This window comes from Triticum aestivum, chromosome 7A, assembly GCF_018294505.1.
Source record: "Triticum aestivum cultivar Chinese Spring chromosome 7A, IWGSC CS RefSeq v2.1, whole genome shotgun sequence".
Taxonomy (NCBI): Eukaryota; Viridiplantae; Streptophyta; class Magnoliopsida; order Poales; family Poaceae; genus Triticum; species Triticum aestivum.
The window spans coordinates 16019100-16042377 of record NC_057812.1 but is presented as its reverse complement, the minus strand read 5'-3'; the positions used below and the strand labels follow the sequence as shown (position 1 = coordinate 16042377).

Here is a 23278-nt window from a genome sequence, read left to right as displayed (position 1 = left end):
AGCATGCAGGCAACATATCACATCGGGAGAAGGAACAAGTGAACCAGCCCCCCGCATGCCTTTTTCGGCTATCACAGGCAGTGAACCACATATCAACATTCGAATTCTAGTTTGATGATTAACCGTGTCTGGTTTGGTGTCCTCAGCGGCAGTGTCACGCAAAAAATAGCAGTCCCACGTTCCATCCTCATTGGTTGTCATGGATCTACGCCCTGCACAAGCGAACATGTGGAGTTTAGGTCACACGGATTGACGATTCATGATCTCACATATCATTGTACAGGTACTTTAACTTTGTCTTGACGGTGGTTAGGACAATGGTGTTATAAGCTTGTTGTTGTCACTTCATCTCTCGTTTCGTTTTTTTGAGCTCCCAGTTTTCTTCCCTTACAATATGACGATGAAGCAACATTTCGGCAAGCTGCCTATCATAGTTCATTCCTCAATCATAGGTTCTCACCTGTTGAGGTGGATGGTTTAGAGAAACTCTATCAGATCCACTAAAACCACGTCCCGCAAATTTGATATAAGGGCCACCTATAAAAAAATTGTGGTGCTACGAGGCCTCCGGCGGAACAGATCCCGTAAACTCGTCTCGCAAAATTTTGCGGGACGAGTTTACAAGATCTGTTCCATGCCGGAGGCCATGCGGTACCGCAAATTTTCAGGAACTTTGCAAATTCATGATTTTCAATAATATAAACTTGATATAATCACAATTTAAATCAAACTTATAAATGGCTCGAAATGCAAATCACAATATAATAATTGCATTCATTACAAAAATTGTTTTAATTCGAATAAATAATACAACAACAAATGGTCCGAAGGAAAAAATTGTTCAAAACTAGCCAACCATTGATCCACGGAGCTTTCTCTTCAGGCCGGCTTAAAATTTGTCGATAAGATGCAACAACACTAGCTGGTCCACATTGTCGTCCAAAATCATCTCCTCTCTGTCGGAATCATCCGACGAAGACTCAATCATCCATTTAAAACATAAATACACTCCTAAGATTTTTTTTAAAGTACCGCCGCACCTAAGACTAAAACAACAATTTGGCCAGAAATTACGTTCCCCGGAAGCAATTCCGCCGGCCAGAAGGAAGTTAGCCGCCTCTTTCTTCTCCGCCACCGACCGAAGCAAATCGGCAAGCTCTTTGTCACCATGGCCGAAATCCGTGGCGCCAAAGAGCCCCTGCTGCACCACACACTACTAGAAAAAAACCTAGTAGTAGCGCGGGGTAAAGGACTAGTAGTAGCACGGGTGCCCACGCAACTGCTAGGGCGCTACAGCTAACTTGTAGTAGTAGCGCGGGGTAAAGGACTAGTAGTAGCATGGGTGCCCACGCAACTGCTAGGGCGCTACAGCTAACTTGTAGTAGTAGCGCAGGTAGGTCTAGACCCCTTGCTACTGCTAACTAATTAGGAATTAAAAAAATAAATTCCATCAGCGTCATTGTCCTCTCCGTCCATGCCTGATGCTGGTCTTGGAGGGGATGGAGTCGTCCATGGTGATGGTGCTTCCCCATTAACTCTTCTCCACACCTCTCCTCTGCTGCTTCTACAAAAAAAGAGAAAAGGATTAGAAGAGGAAGAGAGCGATAGAGAGGAGTAGGTGGAGCAACTCATTGGTGGCCGCCGGAGTTGGAGCCGATGCCCGGTGACCTACTACTGCTTTTCCCGGGACCTCATGTCCTCACGAGGCCCTGTCCCACGAGGAACTGCAAGTGCTTGCGTCCATGGCAGATCTGGCCATCGCCATGGACGATGCTCTGCTAGATTGCCATCTCCTTCCAGCAGTGGAGAAGGAGGAGGAAGGAGTGGCAGAGTAGGGGGCTGCGGTGGGAGAGGAGGTCTCCGGATTTGGGGGAGACGTCGAGGTGCAAGGTCGGCAGTGGCGTGGGTGAGGAAGGGCATCGCGGGTGGGAGGGAGAAGGGCAATCGATAGAGTTCGGGTTTGGGTTTGGGCCTCCGCGCGCTATGTGTATACATGTGTTGGTGGGTCGATAGTAGTAGCACTGGGTTTATACCTTGCGCTACTACTACGGCCTGTCCCAGGGGGCACGGTGGAGACCACTTAGTAGTAGCGTGGGGTTTATACCCGGCGCTACTACTATCAACTTAGTAGTAGCGTGGGTTTTCAACCGTCGCTACTAATAATTAGTAGCAGCACGGGGTTTATACCCTGCGCTAGTGCTAAGCATCTATCTATAAGGTATTTCCTAGTAGTGACAGTCGACTGCGAGGCTCGCTAGTGTCCGGACCAAGCAGATCCGCCCGCTATGTCGCCGCGCGGCAAGCTACGGGCGGATCCATGGCGTTGGCGCCGGCCACTCACCCGCGGGGAGAAATCGGCACACCGATCTCCAGAATTAGAGGAGAAGATTCCACCGGGGGCAGCAACTGACAGTAGGGAGATGCGGCGGCGGCTTCGAGGGTTTGGGCTGAAATGTCCTTCACGCGCTCGAGTGGGCAAGATAGGGGAACCAATGAAAAGAGGGGGCGGGGACCGTAGATATGGCAGACGCGGGACGGAATTTGCAGGATCCCACAAACAAATTTAGCGGACGGCCGAATATACCAGATCTGTTCTAGGCAGAAAAATCGTTCCCATCCTATATATCAGCGGTTATTATAGCGGACGGACAGTTTTTGCATATCTGCTAGAGTTGCTCTTACGGCGCTCTGTTAAATCTTAATTTGATGTTAGTCAAGCTTTTTTCATGTCTGGTCTTTGGAGTTCTTTCAGGGATGTATGTATAAAATTCATCATGCAAGAGGTGGACCTATCGTTGAGGATTGCAAAAGACTTTGATGTAAGTTCTAAATGACCTTTTCGTGTTCCATTTTTGTTTGAACTCATATACTTTATCTTGTTTAAATAAAGTTGAATCATTTACTTCAAAAGTATTCGAACCCATATACTTGGTCTACTTTTAATAGAGTTTACTTTACAAAACCATGAGGGGATAGAGTATATTATGTAGGATTTCGATTCAAAGCTCTTGAAGCCTTCCTAAAGGGGCCAACTATGAAATGAGCTATTAGTCTGTTTCTTCTTTAGAACAATGTTTTCGTTCAAAAAAATTTTACAAAGTATTGTAAAAGACAAGTCTATAAAATAATACAGAGTATATTGTGAAATAAAAAAATTCACATACAGATATGTAAATGTACTATGAAAAAGTTTTGCAAAAAAAAAAGGAAAAACTCGCGCAAAAAAAATGTACTACTCCTATGAAAATTTTCCTATATGCAAAAAGATATTATTGTCATTTGCATGGATTATCTGGGCCCAGTTTCTTTCCCCTCCAGATACCATATTGCGCTTCTAAACGCGCCGGCCTAGCAGACAAAGAAGTCCAAGTGCGACAGGAGATGAGATGAAGTGAACCTACAGGCGGCAGCAGAAGAGCAATGGCGGCGGCGGAGGCTTACTCTTTAGTTCAGTATCATGTTTACTGTTCCCACTTGCTCGATCGAAGGGTTGGTAGTGACGGTATGACTGAAAATCTGTTGAGAAAGAACTAGATGATCTTTTGTTTTCACTGGCACGATCTGGAAATGAAGTGCAGAAACCGGACAGGATGAATTTCCTCCCCTTCTGAATGCTGTACGAGTTAAAACAGTAAGCACCTCTTCTTGTTCTGTACGAGTTAAAAGCATTGTTTTGGGTACCGCTCGAAATTTCGGGATCCCGAGCGGTTACCGCGTTTACTGCTACCCCACGGAAAACACTCATACCGAACTAAAAAATTCGAATTTTTTTGAAATTTGAATTCAAATGGTCACTCTGCTGTTAAATTGGCAACATCGCTCACAATGGTGTAGTGGCAAAGACTTGCTTTATGTACCTGCAGGTCGCTGGTTCGAGTCTTACCTTCTACAGTTTTTCTTTCTTTTTTAGAATGCGAAAGTTAACTAACAGAGTTGAAAAATTCTGGAGCAGCTGGAAGTCGAACTCTACATCTCTGACCAAGATCCAAGCGGCATCGGTGGGCGCGTGTGTTCAGCCACTGCGCTAGAACAAAGGCTGTGACCTCAAAGAGTTAAAACATTATCTATATCAACTTTGAAATTTTGAATTCAAATTTAATTTTAAATTTCGTCCGAATTTTTTTCGGTATTTCGTGGTTACTGTGGGAACCGTGAATTTCGGTGTCCCTCGAGAAAAAATGGTTCGCTTGGGATCCAAAACCTTGGTTAAAAGTGAGACTCCGATGTGGGAATTGATACTCTGGAGTGTACTGATGGCTTGTGATATGTAGCTGAAGCAAAAACTAGACTAGCCTGATACATCTACAGGTGCCTGATGCCATGTGTGATAGGTAACTGAAAGCAGAGACTGGACTGGCTATCACAATTCCTGCTATATATCTTTGTTTGTCCCATTATAATTCAATCCTTATACCATGCCTTGGAACGTTATGCGTCGTAATCGCATCACTGGAACTACACATCCTGCTATTTCTAGATGATGAGCATATGACCTACCGTGCCATGCGGTTGCCGTGTGTGTTACGGTGCCAGTCAAACCGATTTAGTTAAGCACTTGAGCTTGCAAAGATAAAAATAAAAATAGAAGTAGTACACATTGTATATTCAAGTCGTCTTGCCGAGTAAAACTTCTATTAATGCTTCTTTTCTGAATTTTATGTATCACAATCGCCAACCGTATTGGCCTTGCAGTTTTGTAACCATCCATCCTTGACCCCTACAGGTGACTGATGCCCTGTGTGATAGGTAACCGAAGCAAAGACTAGGTAACTGATGCCCTGTGTGATAGGTCATAGGCCACAGTCCCATCAGTGGAAGGGAAACCACATATCCTGGTATCTAGATGTGAAGAACATTCTGCTATCTACTCCCTCCGTTCGGAATTACTTGTCTCGAAAGTGGATGTATCTAGAACTAAAATACGTCTAGATACATCCATTTCTGCGACAAGTAATTTCGAACGGAGGGAGTAGATGAGAAGGACATCCTGGTATGTACCGTGCCTTGCGGTTGCCGTATGTGTTAGGTTTCTGCAAGCATAAGACATAAATCACATCAATGGTCCTAGTCAGTCTTCCCTCCACCGGTGACTTGTCCTCTGAACGCAAGGACAGATCCACTATAGAATAAGATCCAGACCGGAGTTCACAAGCATGCATACCTTCATACCCAAATACCTGTAAGAGAAAACCCACACTGAAATATGTCTGAGCTCAGGATTCTTGTCCAAGGAACTCTGATAGCTTTGTTGTGCCTGCTCCTCTCCTTACCACCACCAGCCACAGCCTCTCCCCTCCATGAACCAGCTTCAAATGGGAGTTGTGTCACGTACGAGAGGGACGCGCTTCTCTCCATCAAGGACAGCCTCTGGGAGCCCAGTGTCAACCTCTCGTCATGGCAAGGTGAAGAATGCTGCACCTGGAAAGGCGTCAGGTGCAGCTACAAAACCGGCCATGTCGTCAAGCTCAATCTTCGTGGAAGTGCTCAAGACTGCCTCAGATACTCTACGTATAGAGGTGCGATAAGCCACTCCTTGGTTACTTTACAGCAACTGAGGTATCTAGACTTGAGCTGCAATAGCTTCAACTGGTCTGAGATACCGGAGTTCATTGGTTCTTTTCCGAGCCTTAGATATCTAAACCTTTCATATAGCTCGTTCTATGGGAGAGTACCCCCGCAGATTGGGAACCTCTCCAAGCTTGCCTACCTGGATCTCAAACTCCCAAGTTATAACATATTGTACTCAAGTGATCTTCGGTGGTTATCACACCTGTCATCACTGAAGCACCTCGACTTGAGCTATATTAACCTTACCACTGCACTAGACTGGGTCCATGAAATTAACAGGATTCCAAATCTTAGCAAGCTTTACCTAAAGTACACAGGCCTAAGAAGCACAGTTTCTGCCCTTGGTCAATCCAATCTTACGGCACTCGAGGTGCTTGACATTTCACAGAACTACTTTAACACCACCATTGCTCCACACTGGTTTTGGAACTCAACGTCCCTCACTTCTCTGAACTTGTTTCGTTGTCACTTCTATGGTCGTATTCCTGAATATATTGGTAATATGGCCTCTCTCGAGGAAGTTTATTTCGGGGGGAATAATCTTATGTCCAATATGATACCATCAAATTTCAAAAATCTATGCAACCTGAAGATACTAGAATTGTCAGGCAGCAACACCTCAGGGGATATCTCAGAGTTGATGGAGCGGTTACCAAACTGTACTTTGAACAAGATGCAAGTGTTGGACTTGGGAGATAATATGCTAGGTGGGGCCATGCCCAGTAGTCCAGGGCCTATTACAAACCTGACCTGCTTGGCCCTACCTCAAAATAAGCTTACAGGCCCTATACCCAAATGGATATGGTCACTCACCGAGTTGCTTATTTTGGACTTAGAAAGAAACGAGCTACATGGCGTAGTCACTGAAGATCACCTAAGAAGCCTTACAAATTTGAAGCTCTTAAGTTTGGGCCACACACATCTTCAGATCAAGGTCAGTCCGAATTGGGTTCCTCCATTCAAACTACAAGTAGTTACCTTAGAGGGTTTGCAGCTAGGACCAGCATTCCCGTCATGGCTTAGATCACAGACAAGCCTTGGGATCCTATTGATTGCAAATACAACCATAACTACAATCCCAGATTGGTTTTGGGTTGCCTTTTCAAGGGCAGAAGTTGTGGATCTATCCAAAAATCAGATAACCGGCGCACTACCAACAACACTGGAATTTATGGCAGCAGAAACAATGGCTCTGTCCAACAACAGATTTACTGGCACAGTTCCAAAATTCCCAAGAAATATTAAAGGCATGTACTTGTCAGTAAACTCTTTATCGGGGTCGTTGCCATCAGATTTCGGAGCCCCGTTGTTGCAGTATCTTAGTATTTATAACAATTCAATATCAGGCCCCGTTCCATCTTCGTTATGCTCATTGACACAGTTGGCTCTGCTAGAGGGAACAAGCTGACAGGAGAAGTTCCAAGCTGCGAAGAGGATTCTAACCCACCCATGCATAATCTTAATGTGGTAAATTTGCATACCAACAACCTCTCAGGAGAGTTCCCAAGAGTCTTTCAAAGCTGCCCCAACCTTATTTTTGTTGATCTTTCATATAACATATTCTCCGGAGACCTACCTGTCTGGATGGGGGTGAAGTTACCGTACTTAGCAATGTTACGTCTGCGGTACAATATGTTTTCTGGCCAGATTCCCATTGAAATTGGAAAGATTCGAGAGCTACAGTTTTTAGATCTTGCACACAACAACTTCTCAGGAAGCATGCCGAACTCATTAGTTAACTTGAGTGCAATGGCCCGCACTTCTGGACATAGTGATGTTCTTTATTATGCCTTCAGTAATAAACAAGGGGCTCATCTGTACAACTCAGTATATCTCTCTATTTCTTTCGGGGAAACATTATCTGTTCTTACAAAAGGGCAACAACTTGTATTTTTCTATATCTCAGACATGGTGGTTCTTGATTTGTCATGTAACAGTTTAACCGGAGTGATCCCTGATATTGGTGGTCTCGTTGGATTAAGAAGTCTGAACTTGTCATTGAACAACTTAAGTGGTGCAATCCCAGAAAAAATTGGTGAGCTCAAGCAATTGGAATCTCTTGACCTGTCAAACAATGAACTTTCACGAGAGATCCCTTCAAGCATGACTGCTCTTACCTCTTTGAGCCATATGAACCTGTCATACAACAATCTTTCCGGAAAGATACCAACTGGAAATCAACTCCAGACTTTTGACGCATCTGACTACATTGGGAACATTGGTTTATGTGGTTACCCCTTGACGAACAACTGTACAGGAAATAGTTCAAGTCGACCTACACATGTAGATCATGGAGATGGATCGGAGGATATATCCCTTTACCTTGGTTTGGCTGTTGGGTATGTCCTTGGCCTTTGGGTGGTCTTCTGTGTGATGCTGTTTAAAAAAAGATGGAGAACTGTTTATTTCAGATTTATCGAAGGGCTGCAGGACAGGATTTATTTGGCAGTGGTACTGAGATGGGCCAATCTGAAGAGGAAACTTGGTAAAACTTAAGTATTGTTATATGTTATGGATGATAATAGTCATGTATGCGTTCGATCCATAACTTTCCTTTTTACGGATGGCTCTCTATATCCAGGGGTGTTGTGACAAAAGTATATTGTATGAACTGACATGTACCACTGTTGTGTTCTCCATATGTAATGTAATCTAGTGCCACGTATTGTAAACCATCTGCCATATATTGTATTTTCCTTCTGCTATTTTTAAGTCGAGAATTGATTCTTGGCCTGTAGTACTGTTGATTTGTTATATATTCAAATTGATGAAATGTTCCTTGGGATACGTGTTGAGTATGCAAATCAAATCAATTCTAGAAGCAGACATCCCCTGATACGACATTCTAATATGATTGAGATGAGAAGCAACAGCTGCTGTCCATGGTTTGTGCCTTTCCTCTGCTGAATGCTGACCACTATATGCCTAACGCATTCCTAGCACATGATGGTTGCCAAATGCCGCTGCTGCTGCCGCTCATAATCCGCCAAGAGGTATGCCATCGTGTAGGCCTTCCCCCCATCGAGCTGAATCCCTAGCATGATGATTCCGTGGTCGTAGGTCCTTTCTGTATCAAGTCGGCATGGATGATGAGTCTAGAGTGCGTAGTCTCCTCAAACGAAATGCTTAGTGTTGTGGGAATCGAACTGGACCTGACGCTGGGTGTTGGTTGCTGAGTCTATTGAAAAAGGTTGGCAGCATAGATTTGATTTGGTTGAGTTCAGGAAGCATCGGTCTGATTTGTAATTTACATGCACTCTCGTTGCTTGCTAGTCACTGTCAATGTTCAGCCTTCGAGCAATTTATCATGTATTTTAACTCAGCATTTAGGCATTTCTGTAGCGCTCGAGACCTACTGCACCATTGAACAGATTCCTTTCGTTCACACGTCACACAGTTGCTCAATAATGTTTTCTTCTGTTCTTCAAGTGACAGGAGTGAAATGATCTGCCTATAAATGTGAGTATGTGACTGGCTGTACACCCGTGTTGGAACTCGCCTACAGGATCGATCATATCACAGTACGACGAACGTGCGCACAAAAACTTTTATAGCCAAGAGCCCTTATCGTGTCATTTGTTTCTCTTTTTATTTTGTGTTTTCTCGCCACAGTACAATAGACAGACGCCTAGGTTGTGCTTATATACAAGTATACCCAACCGACCCAAGCAATCTAAAGACCTAAATATATTCGTACAAGACCTACTAATACTACTAGGACTCAAACTCAACTAGACACGTACAACAACCTAGCACGTGTACTACTTGGACTGTGACCTGACACGTACTAGGCCCAAGACCAAGAACTACACGTCCTAGCACAATTAGTACATGCACTACAAACTTAAGATTACTCTAACATTCTCTCCTTAATCCAAACTTACCACATCAACGACTCACTAAACCTGTCATGTCTATACATCAAGTATGACCCGCTTGGAAACATGCAGCGCACCTCCTTGCTCTGCTATGTTGTGCCACCGGCATTGCTTGGCGGTCACCTTGCACACGGTTCGCACCATACTCCTCTTGTACTTGCTTGCAGTAGATCCACTCTCCACCGCTCGCACACCTCGCTTTACGATGGCTTTTCCTACCACCGTCCGCCTTCGGCATCACACCGGATCCACACTGGCCGCAACCAGGACGCTCCACGAAGACATGGACATAACTCACGGAACACCATGCACATTGCTTTCACTGCAACGAATCATCACCAAGACAAGCACTTGGACACGACGATGACTCACACACGCAACGACGACTGACCGTGCAAACTCGCACGACTCCTTGACTCATCTGACTCCCCCGGACGACGATCTTGATGAATTCCAGCGCTGCACCTCGGCACCATCCCTCCCATCAACGACCTCCTTCCACCACCTTGCCAATGACAGCCTGCCGTCTCCCTCCATGTCGCTCCGTTGAACGATTGTTCCTCCTCTTCGCCGCATCATCCAGCGACCTCATGGCCCGCCCCGAGGCACTAGTCGGGTCGCAACCCCGGGGCAAGCACTCGACTCCTGAACTTTGCTCTAGATACCAATTGTTGGAACTCGCCCACAGGATCGATCACATCACAGTACGACGAACGCGCGCACAAAAACTTTTATAGCCAAGGGCCCTTGTCGTGCCCTTTGTTTCTCTTTTTATTTTGTGTTTTCTCGCCACGGTACAATTAACAGATGCCTAGGTTGTGCTTATATACAAATATAAGTAACCGACCCAAGCAATCCAAAGACCTAAATATATTCGTACAAGACCTACTAGTACTACTAGGACTCAAACTCAACTAGACACGTACAACAACCTAGCATGTGTACTACTTGGACTCTGACCTGACACGTACTTGGCCCAAGACCAAGGACTACACCTCCTAGCACAATTAGTACATGCACTACAAACTCAAGATTACTCTAACATTCTCTCCCTAATCCAAACTTACCACATCAACGACTCACTAAACCTGTCATGTCTATACATCAAGTATGACCCGCTTGGAAACATACAGCGCACCTCCTTGCTCTGCTATGTTGTGCCACCGGCATTGCTTGGCGGTCACCTTACACACGGTTCGCACCATACTCCTCTTGTACTTGCTTGCAGTAGATCCACTCTCCACCGCTCGCGCACCTCCTCGCTTTACGATGGCTTTGCCTACCACCGTCCGCCTTCGACATCACACCGAATCCACACTGGCCGCAACCAGGACACTCCACGAGGACATGGACATAACTCACGGAACACCGTGCACATTGCTTTCACTCCAACGAATCATCACCAAGATGAGCACTTGGACACGACGATGACTCACACACGCAACGACGACTGACCATGCAAACTCGCACGACTCCTTGACTCATCTGACTCCCCCGGACGACGATCTTGATGAATTCCAGCGCTGCACCTCGGCATCATCCCTCCCATCAACGACCTCCTTCCACCACCTTGCCAATGACAGCCTGCCGTCTCCCTCCATGTCGCTCCGTCGAACGATTGTTCCTCCTCTTCGCCGCATCATCCAGCGACCTCATGGCCCGCCCCGAGGCACTAGTCGGGTCGCAACCCCGGGGCAAGCACTCGACTCCTGAACTTTGCTCTAGATACCAATTGTTGGAACTCGCCCACAGGATCGATCACATCACAGTACGACGAACGCGCGCACAAAAACTTTTATAGCCAAGGGCCCTTATCGTGCCCTTTGTTTCTCTTTTTATTTTGTGTTTTCTCGCCACGGTACAATAGACAGACGCCTAGGTTGTGCTTATATACAAGTATAAGCAACCGACCCAAGCAATCCAAAGACCTAAATATATTCGTACAAGACCTACTAGTACTACTAGGACTCAAACTCAACTAGACACGTACAACAACCTAGCACGTGTACTACTTGGACTCTGACCTGACACATACTTGGCCCAAGACCAAGGACTACACGTCCTAGCACGATTAGTACATGCACTACAAACTCAAGATTACTCTAACATTCTCTCCCTAATCCGAACTTACCACATCAACGACTCACTAAACCTGTCATGTCTATACATCAAGTATGACCCGCTTGGAAACATGCAGCGCACCTCCTTGCTCTGCTATGTTGTGCCACCGGCATTGCTTGGCGGTCACCTTTCACACGGTTCGCACCATACTCCTCTTGTACTTGCTTGCAGTAGATCCACTCTCCACCGCTCGCACACCTCCTCGCTTTACGATGGCTTTGCCTACCACCGTCCGCCTTTGGCATCACACCAAATCCACACTGGCCGCAGCCAGGACGCTCCACGAGGACATGAACATAACTCACGGAACACCGTGCACATTGCTTTCACTCCAATGAATCATCACCAAGACGAGCACTTGGACACGACGATGACTCACACACGCAACGACGACTGACCGTGCAAACTCGCACGACTCCTTGACTCATCTGACTCCCCCGAATGACGATCTTGATGAATTCCAGCGCTGCACCTCGGCACCATCCCTCCCATCAACGACCTCCTTCCACCACCTGGCCAATGACAGCCTGCCGTCTCCCTCCATGTCGCTTCGTCGAACGACGATCGATTGTTCCTCCTCTTCGCCGCATCATCCAGCGACCTCATGGCCCGCCCCGAGGCACTAGTCGGGTCGCAACCCCGGGGCAAGCACTCGACTCCTGAACTTTTCTCTAGATACCAATTGTTGGAACTCGCCCACAGGATCGATCACATCACAGTACGACGAACGCGCGCACAAAAACTTTTATAGCCAAGGGCCCTTATCGTGCCCTTTGTTTCTCTTTTTATTTTGTGTTTTCTCGCCACGGTACAATAGACAGATGCCTAGGTTGTGCTTATATACAAGTATAAGCAACCGACCCAAGCAATCCAAAGACCTAAATATATTCGTACAAGACCTACTAATACTACTAGGACTCAAACTCAACTAGACACGTACAACAACCTAGCATGTGTACTACTTGGACTCTGACCTGACACGTACTTGGCCCAAGACCAAGGACTACACGTCCTAGCACAATTAGTACATGCACTACAAACTCAAGATTACTCTAACATTCTCTCCTTAATCCAAACTTACCACATCAACGACTCACTAAACCTGTCATGTCTATACATCAAGTATGACCCGCTTGGAAACATGCAGCGCACCTCCTTGCTCTGCTATGTTGTGCCACCGGCATTGCTTGGCGGTCACCTTGCACACGGTTCGCACCATACTCCTCTTGTACTGGCTTGCAGTAGATCCACTCTCCACCGCTCGCACACCTCGCTTTACGATGGCTTTGCCTACCACCGTCCGCCTTCGGCATCACACCGGATCCACACTGGCCGCAACCAGGACGCTCCACGAGGACATGGACATAACTCACGGAACACCATGCACATTGCTTTCACTCCAACGAATCATCACCAAGACAAGCACTTGGACACGACGATGACTCACACACGCAACGACGACTGACCGTGCAAACTCGCACGACTCCTTGACTCATCTGACTCCCCCGGACGAAGATCTTGATGAATTCCAGCGCTGCACCTCGGCACCATCCCTCCCATCAACGACCTCCTTCCACCACCTTGCCAATGACAGCCTGCCGTCTCCCTCCATGTCGCTCCGTCGAACGATTGTTCCTCCTCTTCGCCGCATCATCCAGCGACCTCATGGCCCGCCCCGAGGCACTAGTCGGGTCGCAACCCCGGGGCAAGCACTCGACTCCTGAACTTTGCTCTAGATACCAATTGTTGGAACTCGCCCACAGGATCGATCACATCACAGTACGACGAACGCGCGCACAAAAACTTTTATAGCCAAGGGCCCTTGTCGTGCCCTTTGTTTCTCTTTTTATTTTGTGTTTTCTCGCCACGGTACAATAAACAGATGCCTAGGTTGTGCTTATATACAAGTATAAGCAACCGACCCAAGCAATCCAAAGACGTAAATATATTCGTACAAGACCTACTAGTACTACTAGGACTCAAACTCAACTAGACACATACAACAACCTAGCATGTGTACTACTTGGACTCTGACCTGACACGTACTTGGCCCAAGACCAAGGACTACACGTCCTAGCACAATTAGTACATGCACTACAAACTCAAGATTACTCTAACATTCTCTCCCTAATCCAAACTTACCACATCAACGACTCACTAAACCTGTCATGTCTATACATCAAGTATGACCCGCTTGGAAACATGCAGCGCACCTCCTTGCTCTGCTATGTTGTGCCACCGGCATTGCTTGGCGGTCACCTTGCACACGGTTCGCACCATACTCCTCTTGTACTTGCTTGCAGTAGATCCACTCTCCACCGCTCGCACACCTCCTCGCTTTACGATGGCTTTGCCTACCACCGTCCGCCTTCGGCATCACACCGAATCCACACTGGCCGCAGTCAGGACGCTCCACGAGGACATGGACATAACTCACGGAACACCGTGCACATTGCTTTCACTCCAATGAATCATCACCAAGACGAGCACTTGGACACGACGATGACTCACACACGCAACGACGACTGACCGTGCAAACTCGCACGACTCCTTGACTCATCTGACTCCCCCGGACGACGATCTTGATGAATTCCAGCGCTGCACCTCGGCACCATCCCTCCCATCAACGACCTCCTTCCACCACCTTGCCAATGATAGCCTGCCGTCTCCCTCCATGTCGCTCCGTTCGAACGATTGTTCCTCCTCTTCGCCGCATCATCCAGCGACCTCATGGCCCACCCCGAGGCACTAGTCGGGTCGCAACCCCGGGGCAAGCACTCGACTCCTGAACTTTGCTCTAGATACCAATTGTTGGAACTCGCCCACAGGATCGATCACATCACAGTACGACGAACGCGCGCACAAAAACTTTTATAGCCAAGGGCCCTTGTCGTGCCCTTTGTTTCTCTTTTTATTTTGTGTTTTCTCGCCACGGTACAATAGACAGATGCCTAGGTTGTGCTTATATACAAGTATAAGAAACCGACCCAAGCAATCCAAAGACCTAAATATATTCGTACAAGACCTACTAGTACTACTAGGACTCAAACTCAACTAGACACGTACAACAACCTAGCATGTGTACTACTTGGACTCTGACCTGACACGTACTTGGCCCAAGACCAAGGACTACACGTCCTAGCACAATTAGTACATGCACTACAAACTCAAGATTACTCTAACATTCTCTCCCTAATCCAAACTTACCACATCAACGACTCACTAAACCTGTCATGTCTATACATCAAGTATGACCCGCTTGGAAACATGCAGCGCACCTCCTTGCTCTGCTATGTTGTGCCACCGACATTGCTTGGCGGTCACCTTGCACACGGTTCGCACCATACTCCTCTTGTACTTGCTTGCAGTAGATCCACTCTCCACCGCTCGCACACCTCCTCGCTTTACGATGGCTTTGCCTACCACCGTCCGCCTTCGGCATCACACCGAATCCACACTGGCCGCAGTCAGGACGCTCGACGAGGACATGGACATAACTCACGGAACACCGTGCACATTGCTTTCACTCCAATGAATCATCACCAAGACGAGCACTTGGACACGACGATGACTCACACACGCAACGACGACTGACCGTGCAAACTCGCACGACTCCTTGACTCATCTGACTCCCCCGGACGACGATCTTGATGAATTCCAGCGCTGCACCTCGGCACCATCCCTCCCATCAACGACCTCCTTCCACCACCTTGCCAATGACAACCTGCCGTCTCCCTCCATGTCGCTCCATCGAACGATTGTTCCTCCTCTTCGCCGCATCATCCAGCGACCTCATGGCCCGCCCCGAGGCACTAGTCGGGTCGCAACCCCGGGGCAAGCACTCGACTCCTGAACTTTGCTCTAGATACCAATTGTTGGAACTCGCCCACAGGATCGATCACATCACAGTACGACGAACGCGCGCACAAAAACTATTATAGCCAAGGGCCCTTGTTGTGCCCTTTGTTTCTCTTTTTATTTTGTGTTTTCTCGCCACGGTACAATAGACAGATGCCTAGGTTGTGCTTATATACAAGTATAAGCAACCGACCCAAGCAATCCAAAGACCTAAATATATTCGTACAAGACCTACTAGTACTACTAGGACTCAAACTCAACTAGACACGTACAACAACCTAGCATGTGTACTACTTGGACTCTGACCTGACACGTACTTGGCCCAAGACCAAGGACTACACGTCCTAGCACAATTAGTACATGCACTACAAACTCAAGATTACTCTAACATTCTCTCCCTAATCCAAACTTACCACATCAACGACTCACTAAACCTGTCATGTCTATACATCAAGTATGACCCGCTTGGAAACATGCAGCGCACCTCCTTGCTCTGCTATGTTGTGCCACCGACATTGCTTGGCGGTCACCTTGCACACGGTTCGCACCATACTCCTCTTGTACTTGCTTGCACTAGATTCACTCTCCACCGCTCGCACACCTCCTCGCTTTACGATGGCTTTGCCTACCACCGTCCGCCTTCGGCATCACACCGGATCCACACTGGCCGCAACCAGGACGCTCCACGAGGACATGGACATAACTCACGGAACACCGTGCACATTGCTTTCACTCCAACGAATCATCACCGAGACGAGCACTTGGACACGAGGATGACTCACACACGCAACGACGACTGACCGTGCAAACTCGCACGACTCCTTGACTCATCTGACTCCCCCGGACGACGATCTTGATGAATTCCAGCGCTGCACCTCGGCACCATCCCTCCCATCAACGACCTCCTTCCACCACCTTGCCAATGACAGCCTGCCGTCTCCCTCCATGTTGCTCCGTCGAACGATTGTTCCTCCTCTTCGCCGCATCATCCAGCGACCTCATGGCCCGCCCCGAGGCACTAGTCGGGTCGCAACCCCGGGGCAAGCACTCGACTCCTGATCTTTGCTCTAGATACCAATTGATGGAACTCGCCCACAGGATCGATCACATCACAGTACGACGAACGCGCGCACAAAAACTTTTATAGCCAAGGGCCCTTGTCGTGCCCTTTGTTTCTCTTTTTATTTTGTGTTTTCTCGCCACGGTACAATAGACAGATGCCTAGGTTGTGCTTATATACAAGTATAAGCAACCGACCCAAGCAATCCAAAGACCTAAATATATTCGTACAAGACCTACTAGTACTACTAGGACTCAAACTCAACTAGACACGTACAACAACCTAGCATGTGTACTAGTTGGACTCTGACCTGACACGTACTTGGCCCAAGACCAAGGACTACACGTCCTAGCACAATTAGTACATGCACTACAAACTCAAGATTACTCTAACATTCTCTCCCTAATCCAAACTTACCACATCAACGACTCACTAAACCTGTCATGTCTATACATCAAGTATGACCCGCTTGGAAACATGCAGCGCACCTCCTTGCTCTGCTATGTTGTGCCACCGGCATTGCTTGGCGGTCACCTTGCACACGGTTCGCACCATACTCCTCTTGTACTTGCTTGCACTAGATCCACTCTCCACCGCTTGCACACCTCCTCGCTTTACGATGGCTTTGCCTACCACCGTCCGCCTTCGGCATCACACCGAATCCACACTGGCCGCAGTCAGGACGCTCCACGAGGACATGGACATAACTCACGGAACACCGTGCACATTGCTTTCACTCCAATAAATCATCACCAAGACGAGCACTTGGACACGACGATGACTCACACACGCAACGACGACTGACCGTGCAAACTCGCACGACTCCTTGACTCATCTGACTCCCCCGGACGACGATCTTGATGAATTCCAGCGCTGCACCTCGGCACCATCCCTCCCATCAACGACCTTCTTCCACCACCTTGCCAATGACAACCTGCCGTCTCCCTCCATGTCGCTCCATCGAACGATTGTTCCTCCTCTTCGCCGCATCATCCAGCGACCTCATGGCCCACCCCGAGGCACTAGTCGGGTCGCAACCCCAGGGCAAGCACTCGACTCCTGAACTTTGCTCTAGATACCAATTGTTGGAACTCGCCCACAGGATCGATCACATCACAGTACGACGAACGCGCGCACAAAAACTTTTATAGCCAAGGGCCCTTGTCGTGCCCTTTGTTTCTCCTTTTATTTTGTGTTTTCCCGCCGCGGTACAATAGACAGACGCCTAGGTTGTGCTTATATACAAGTATAAGCAACCGACCCAAGCAATCCAAAGACCTAAATATATTTGTAGAAGACCTACTAGTACTACTAGGACTCAAACTCAACTAGACACGTACAACAACCTAGCACGTGTACTACTTGGACTCTGACCTGACACGTACTTGGCTCAAGACCAAGGACTACACGTCCTAGCACAATTAGTACATGCACTACAAACTCAAGATTACTCTAACATTCTCTCCCTAATCCAAACTTACCACATCAACGACTCACTAAACCTGTCATGTCTATACATCAAGTATGACCCGCTTGGAAACATGCAGCGCACCTCCTTGCTCTGCTATGTTGTGCCACCGGCATTGCCTGGCGGTCACCTTGCACACGGTTCGCACCATACTCCTCTTGTACTTGCTTGCAGTAGATCCACTCTCCACCGCTCGCACACCTCCTCGCTTTACGATGGCTTTGCCTACCACCGTCCGCCTTCGGCATCACACCGAATCCACACTGGCCGCAGCCAGGACGCTCCACGAGGACATGGACATAACTCACGAAACACCGTGCACATTGCTTTCACTCCAATGAATCATCACCAAGACGAGCACTTGGACACGACGATGACTCACACACGCAACGACGACTGACCGTGCAAACTCGCACGACTCCTTGACTCATCTGACTCCCCCGGACGACGATCTTGATGAATTCCAGCGCTGCACCTCGGCATCATCCCTCCCATCAACGACCTCCTTCCACCACCTTGCCAATGACAGCCTGCCGTCTCCCTCCATGTCGCTCCATCGAACGATTGTTCCTCCTCTTCGCCGCATCATCCAGCGACCTCATGGCCCGCCCCGAGGCACTAGTCGGGTCGCAACCCCGGGGCAAGCACTCGACTCCTGAACTTTGCTCTAGATACCAATTGTTGGAACTCGCCCACAGGATCGATCACATTACAGTACGACGAACGCGCGCACAAAAACTTTTATAGCCAAAGGCCCTTGTCGTGCCCATTGTTTCTCTTCTTATTTTGTGTTTTCTCGCCACGGTACAATAGACAGATGCCTAGGATGTGCTTATATACAAGTATAAGCAACCGACCCAAGCAATCCAAAGACCTAAATATATTCGTACAAGACCTACTAGTACTACTAGGACTCAAACTCAACTAGACACGTACAACAACCTAGCATGTGTACTAGTTGGACTCTGACCTGACACGTACTTGGCCCAAGACCAAGGACTACACGTCCTAGCACAATTAGTACATGCACTACAAACTCAAGATTACTCTAACATTCTCTCCCTAATCCAAACTTACCACATCAACGACTCACTAAACCTGTCATGTCTATACATCAAGTATGACCCGCTTGGAAACATGCAGCGCACCTCCTTGCTCTGCTATGTTGTGCCACCGACATTGCTTGGCGGTCACCTTGCACACGGTTCGCACCATACTCCTCTTGTACTTGCTTGCACTAGATTCACTCTCCACCGCTCGCACACCTCCTCGCTTTACGATGGCTTTGCCTACCACCGTCCGCCTTCGGCATCACACCGGATCCACACTGGCCGCAACCAGGACGCTCCACGAGGACATGGACATAACTCACGGAACACCGTGCACATTGCTTTCACTCCAACGAATCATCACCGAGACGAGCACTTGGACACGAGGATGACTCACACACGCAACGACGACTGACCGTGCAAACTCGCACGACTCCTTGACTCATCTGACTCCCCCGGACGACGATCTTGATGAATTCCAGCGCTGCACCTCGGCACCATCCCTCCCATCAACGACCTCCTTCCACCACCTTGCCAATGACAGCCTGCCGTCTCCCTCCATGTTGCTCCGTCGAACGATTGTTCCTCCTCTTCGCCGCATCATCCAGCGACCTCATGGCCCGCCCCGAGGCACTAGTCGGGTCGCAACCCCGGGGCAAGCACTCGACTCCTGATCTTTGCTCTAGATACCAATTGATGGAACTCGCCCACAGGATCGATCACATCACAGTACGACGAACGCGCGCACAAAAACTTTTATAGCCAAGGGCCCTTGTCGTGCCCTTTGTTTCTCTTTTTATTTTGTGTTTTCTCGCCACGGTACAATAGACAGATGCCTAGGTTGTGCTTATATACAAGTATAAGCAACCGACCCAAGCAATCCAAAGACCTAAATATATTCGTACAAGACCTACTAGTACTACTAGGACTCAAACTCAACTAGACACGTACAACAACCTAGCATGTGTACTAGTTGGACTCTGACCTGACACGTACTTGGCCCAAGACCAAGGACTACACGTCCTAGCACAATTAGTACATGCACTACAAACTCAAGATTACTCTAACATTCTCTCCCTAATCCAAACTTACCACATCAACGACTCACTAAACCTGTCATGTCTATACATCAAGTATGACCCGCTTGGAAACATGCAGCGCACCTCCTTGCTCTGCTATGTTGTGCCACCGGCATTGCTTGGCGGTCACCTTGCACACGGTTCGCACCATACTCCTCTTGTACTTGCTTGCACTAGATCCACTCTCCACCGCTTGCACACCTCCTCGCTTTACGATGGCTTTGCCTACCACCGTCCGCCTTCGGCATCACACCGAATCCACACTGGCCGCAGTCAGGACGCTCCACGAGGACATGGACATAACTCACGGAACACCGTGCACATTGCTTTCACTCCAATAAATCATCACCAAGACGAGCACTTGGACACGACGATGACTCACACACGCAACGACGACTGACCGTGCAAACTCGCACGACTCCTTGACTCATCTGACTCCCCCGGACGACGATCTTGATGAATTCCAGCGCTGCACCTCGGCACCATCCCTCCCATCAACGACCTCCTTCCACCACCTTGCCAATGACATCCTGCCGTCTCCCTCCATGTCGCTCCATCGAACGATTGTTCCTCCTCTTCGCCGCATCATCCAGCGACCTCATGGCCCACCCCGAGGCACTAGTCGGGTCGCAACCCCAGGGCAAGCACTCGACTCCTGAACTTTGCTCTAGATACCAATTGTTGGAACTCGCCCACAGGATCGATCACATCACAGTACGACGAACGCGCGCACAAAAACTTTTATAGCCAAGGGCCCTTGTCGTGCCCTTTGTTTCTCCTTTTATTTTGTGTTTTCCCGCCGCGGTACAATAGACAGACGCCTAGGTTGTGCTTATATACAAGTATAAGCAACCGACCCAAGCAATCCAAAGACCTAAATATATTTGTAGAAGACCTACTAGTACTACTAGGACTCAAACTCAACTAGACACGTACAACAACCTAGCACGTGTACTACTTGGACTCTGACCTGACACGTACTTGGCTCAAGACCAAGGACTACACGTCCTAGCACAATTAGTACATGCACTACAAACTCAAGATTACTCTAACATTCTCTCCCTAATCCAAACTTACCACATCAACGACTCACTAAACCTGTCATGTCTATACATCAAGTATGACCCGCTTGGAAACATGCAGCGCACCTCCTTGCTCTGCTATGTTGTGCCACCGGCATTGCCTGGCGGTCACCTTGCACACGGTTCGCACCATACTCCTCTTGTACTTGCTTGCAGTAGATCCACTCTCCACCGCTCGCACACCTCCTCGCTTTACGATGGCTTTGCCTACCACCGTCCGCCTTCGGCATCACACCGAATCCACACTGGCCGCAGCCAGGACGCTCCACGAGGACATGGACATAACTCACGAAACACCGTGCACATTGCTTTCACTCCAATGAATCATCACCAAGACGAGCACTTGGACACGACGATGACTCACACACGCAACGACGACTGACCGTGCAAACTCGCACGACTCCTTGACTCATCTGACTCCCCCGGACGACGATCTTGATGAATTCCAGCGCTGCACCTCGGCATCATCCCTCCCATCAACGACCTCCTTCCACCACCTTGCCAATGACAGCCTGCCGTCTCCCTCCATGTCGCTCCATCGAACGATTGTTCCTCCTCTTCGCCGCATCATCCAGCGACCTCATGGCCCGCCCCGAGGCACTAGTCGGGTCGCAACCCCGGGGCAAGCACTCGACTCCTGAACTTTGCTCTAGATACCAATTGTTGGAACTCGCCCACAGGATCGATCACATTACAGTACGACGAACGCGCGCACAAAAACTTTTATAGCCAAAGGCCCTTGTCGTGCCCATTGTTTCTCTTCTTATTTTGTGTTTTCTCGCCACGGTACAATAGACAGATGCCTAGGATGTGCTTATATACAAGTATAAGCAACCGACCCAAGCAATCCAAAGACCTAAATATATTCGTACAAGACCTACTAGTACTACTAGGACTCAAACTCAACTAGACACGTACAACAACCTAGCATGTGTACTACTTGGACTCTGACCTGACACGTACTTGGCCCAAGACCAAGGACTACACGTCCTAGCACAATTAGTACATGCACTACAAACTCAAGATTACTCTAACATTCTCTCCCTAATCCAAACTTACCACATCAACGACTCACTAAACCTGTCATGTCTATACATCAAGTATGACCCGCTTGGAAACATGCAGCGCACCTCCTTGCTCTGCTATGTTGTGCCACCGGCATTGCTTGGCGGTCACCTTGCACACGGTTCGCACCATACTCCTCTTGTACTTGCTTGCACTAGATCCACTCTCTACCGCTCGCACACCTCCTCGCTTTACGATGGCTTTGCCTACCACCATCCGCCTTCGGCATCACACCGAATTCACACTGGCCGCAACCAGGACGCTCCACGAGGACATGGACATAACTCACGGAACACCGTGCACATTGCTTTCACTCCAACGAATCATCACCAAGACGAGCACTTGGACACGACGATGACTCACACACGCAACGACGACTGACCATGCAAACTCGCACGACTCCTTGACTCATCTGACTCCACCGGACGACGATCTTGATGAATTCCAGCGCTGCACCTCGGCACCATCCCTGCCATCAACGACCTCCTTCCACCACCTTGCCAATGACAACCTGCCGTCTCCCTCCATGTCGCTCCGTCGAACGATTGTTCCTCCTCTTCGCCGCATCATCCAGCGACCTCATGGCCCACCCCGAGGCACTAGTCGGGTCGCAACCCCGGGGCAAGCACTCGACTCCTGAACTTTGCTCTAGATACCAATTGTTGGAACTCGCCCACAGGATCGATCACATCACAGTACGACGAACGCGCGCACAAAAACTTTTATAGCCAAGGGCCCTTGTCGTGCCCTTTGTTTCTCTTTTTATTTTGTGTTTTCTCGCCACGGTACAATAGACAGATGCCTTGGTTGTGCTTATATACAAGTATAAGCAACCGACCCAAGCAATCCAAAGACCTAAATATATTCGTACAAGACCTACTAGTACTACTAGGACTCAAACTCAACTAGACACGTACAACAACCTAGCATGTGTACTACTTGGACTCTGACCTGACACGTACTTGGCCCAAGACCAAGGACTACACGTCCTAGCACAATTAGTACATGCACTACAAACTCAAGATTACTCTAACCTTCTCTCCCTAATCC

At 48.4% G+C, this 23278-nt stretch overlaps 1 pseudogene; it reads left to right on the top strand.

Moving 5' to 3' along the window:
* The first annotated feature begins 5107 nt into the window (after positions 1 to 5107).
* Positions 5108 to 8244, top strand: LOC123155040 (receptor-like protein EIX1; annotated as a pseudogene).
* The last annotated feature ends 15034 nt before the right edge of the window (positions 8245 to 23278 follow it).